Here is a 3,647-nt window from a genome sequence, read left to right on the forward strand (position 1 = left end):
TCACCTGGGGGACCCCCCAATGCGTGACCTGCCTTCTCCTCCACCGGGGGACCCTCCCCAACACCTAGCCGCGGTGTGCCCTCCACGGCCACAGTTAGTGCAGGGAACGGCCCCCCGGGTTCCTACCCTCCGTTCTCCTAGCGCCCAGCACCCCCGAGCTCCATAGGGCTCGGCTCGGAGGTGCTGGAGGGTGAAATGGGCGAACCCCACCCGGGACGTCCACGGGTGGCGAGCAGGGTATCCAGCCGAATGGCCATGTCGACAAGTTGGTCAAACGTCAACGAGGTGTCCCTGCACGCCAACTCTCTCTGGACGTCCTCCCCGGAGGCTGCAACGGAAGTGGTCTATAAGGGCCCGCTCATTCCACCCTGCATCGGGCCGCTAGAGTCCGGAATTCCAAAGCAAAGTCCTGGGCGCTCCTCATCCCTGTCGGAGGTAGAACAGACGCTCCCCCGCCGCCTTCCCTTCCGGTGGATGGTCAAACACAGCACGGAAGCGGCGGGAGAACTCCGCACAGGTAGTGGTAGCGGCGTCCATTCTCCTCCATTCGGCGTTGGCCCACTCCAACGCCTTGCCGGTGAGACAGGAGATGAGGGCTGAGACGCTCTCGTGTCCCGAGGGCGCCGGGTGTGCGGTGGCGAGGTAGAGCTCCACTTGCAGCAGGAACCCTGACACCCGGCAGCGGAGCCGTCGCACGCCCTCGGGAGCGAGAGCCGAATCCCACTGGGTTCGGAGATGGGACAGGAGGACTGACCGATGGGGATGGTTCGGTAGGTGGGGTCGTGGGTACCCCGCTGGTTTCCCATCGGTGGAGAGTGTTCATCACCCCCTCCAGGGCATGACAGACCTGGTTAATCCAGTCCTCCTGCCCACGAAGACGTTCCTCCATGCTTGCTGTTGGCACGGTCGCTCCTGCTGATTCCATGGGTGATGTGTGATTCTGTCACGAACGCTGAGTGTGGATGTGGTGTAGGGAATCAAGCGCAGGCACACAAGAGTACGTCAACAGTCTTTAGTGGTGCAAAACAACTCCAAACAGGAGAAAATAGCCAACCCAACCGGGAGGCGAGAACGACTAATACGCACACAACACAGTGCGTAAAACAAGGAAAAAGCGCACGCAGTGCGGACTCTCAACATACACAGAAAGAGAGTCAAAAATACCAAGAACACAAACAGCTGACAAAAACAATCACACATAACACCTGACCCAAATAAACGAAACTAAATAGGGAACACAATCAAACACTAACAAGGGACAGGTGTTACAAACAGACAAAAACAAACAAACATGAAACATAGAACGGTGGCAGCTAGTACTCCGGAGACGACGACCGCCGAAGCCTGCCCGAACAAGGAGGAGGAGCAGCCTCAGCCGAAACCGTGACACCGCCATTCCTTCCAGTTCTCTGCTGCCAATGACTGGAACGAATTACAAAAATCTCTGAAGCTGGAGACTCTTATCTCCCTCACTAACTTTAAGCATTAGTTGTCAGAGCACCTTACCGATCACTGCACCTGTACACAGCCCATCTGAAATTAGCCCACCCAACTACCTCATCCCCATATTGTTATTTATTTTGCTCATTTGCACCCCAGTATCTCTATTTGCATATCATCTCTTGCACATCTATCATTCCAGTGTTAATACTAATTGTAATTATTTTGCACAATAGCCTATTTATTACCTTTACCTCCATAACTTGCTACATTTGCACACACTGTATATATATTTTCTGTTGTATTTTTGACTTTATGTTTTGTTTTACCCCATATATAACTCTGTGTTGTTGTTTTTATCGCACTGCTTTGCTTTATCTTGGCCAGGTCGCAGTTGTAAATGAGAACTTGTTCTCAACTGGCTTACCTGGTTAAATAAAGGTGAAATAAAAAAATGCTTGTTTTGGCACAAAATGAAATTAGACTAACCATTAGAATTTTTGCGTCCAGTAAATGACGGTGCAATTTCTGCATAGTGCATCTTTAAATAAAGGATTTTAAAAAAGCTGATAGCTGTAACGGCAATACATTAGCAATATAAGTGTATGAAACTCACTTACCAAAGTTGACTATTCCTTGAACTAAATGGATGACAAATGCTCTAGATGTATTTTAGAAATGATATGATCTCCACCTATCTATAATAAGTCCTCTCCTCTACAATATGAATACACTTTGAACTACAGTTTGTGATGTTAGTTTGACCTCCGCTCAGTGACCACACTCTATCTTAAGACATGCAGAGGTCAGCTGACACACCTTTCATTTATAGCTTCCAGACAACAACCGAAAGGTCAATAATTAGACTCACAGTATAAGCACATGTTTTAACCTAAATGCCCATAATGTTACTCTTCCTGCAACATCAGTGTCTTCCTAGTTATGTTTCCTTATGACTACTTTAAGTATTATTTTTTTCTATTTTTTTTCTTCTTTTTTTTCTGGGGATGGATCAGCTTAATATTGCAGATAGATTGTATCTTCTATCAATGTAATTGTCTGCATCACTTCCAATCCCCATGTTTTTATATATATACTCCCCTTTATTACTTTTCAACCCCGCCATTCCTTTCCTACTTGGAGTAAATTAGTGAACATCAATGCCCAGGCCTCTACTTCCGGTCTATACTTACTATCTACACTTTATGGACACAGTTAATTTTACAATAATTCTATTACATATATACAGTGGGGAGAACAAGTATTTGATACACTGCCGATTTTGCAGGTTTTCCTACTTACAAAGCATGTAGAGGTCTGTAATTTTTATCATAGGTACACTTCAACTGTGAGAGACGGAATTTACAACAAAAATCCAGAAAATCACATTGTATGATTTTTAAGTAATTAATTTGCATTTTATTGCATGACATAAGTATTTGATCACCTACCAACCAGTAAGAATTCCAGCTCTCACAGACCTGTTAGTTTTTCTTTAAGAAGCCATCCTGTTCTCCACTCATTACCTGTATTAACTGCACCTGTTTGAACTCGTTACCTGTATAAAAGACACCTCTCCACACACTCAATCAAACAGACTCCAACCTCTACACAATGGCCAAGACCAGAGAGCTGTGTAAGGACATCAGGGATACAATTGTAGACCTGCACAAGGCTGGGATGGGCTACAGGACAATAGGCAAGCAGCTTGGTGAGAAGGCAACAACTGTCGGCGCAATTATTAGAAAAAGGAAGAAGTTCAAGATGACGGTCAATCACCCTCGGTCTGGGGCTCCATGCAAGATCTCACCTCGTGGGGCATCAATGATCATGAGGAAGGTGAGGGATCAGCCCAGAACTACACGGCAGGACCTGGTCAATGACCTGAAGAGAGCTGGGACCACAGTCTCAAAGAAAACCATTAGTAACACACTACGCCGTCATGGATTCAAATCCTGCAGCGCACGCAAGGTCCCCCTTCTCAAGCCAGCGCATGTCCAGGCCCGTCTGAAGTTTGCCAATGACCATCTGGATGATCCAGAGGAGGAATGGGAGAAGGTCATGTGGTCTGATGAGACAAAAATAGAGCTTTTTGGTCTAAACTCCACTCGCCGTGTTTGGAGGAAGAAGAAGGATGAGTACAACCCCAAGAACACCATCCCAACCGTGAAGCATGGCAGTGGAAACATCATTCTTTGGGGATGCTT

Source organism: Coregonus clupeaformis, unplaced genomic scaffold (assembly GCF_020615455.1).
Source record: "Coregonus clupeaformis isolate EN_2021a unplaced genomic scaffold, ASM2061545v1 scaf0199, whole genome shotgun sequence".
Classification (NCBI taxonomy): domain Eukaryota; kingdom Metazoa; phylum Chordata; class Actinopteri; order Salmoniformes; family Salmonidae; genus Coregonus; species Coregonus clupeaformis.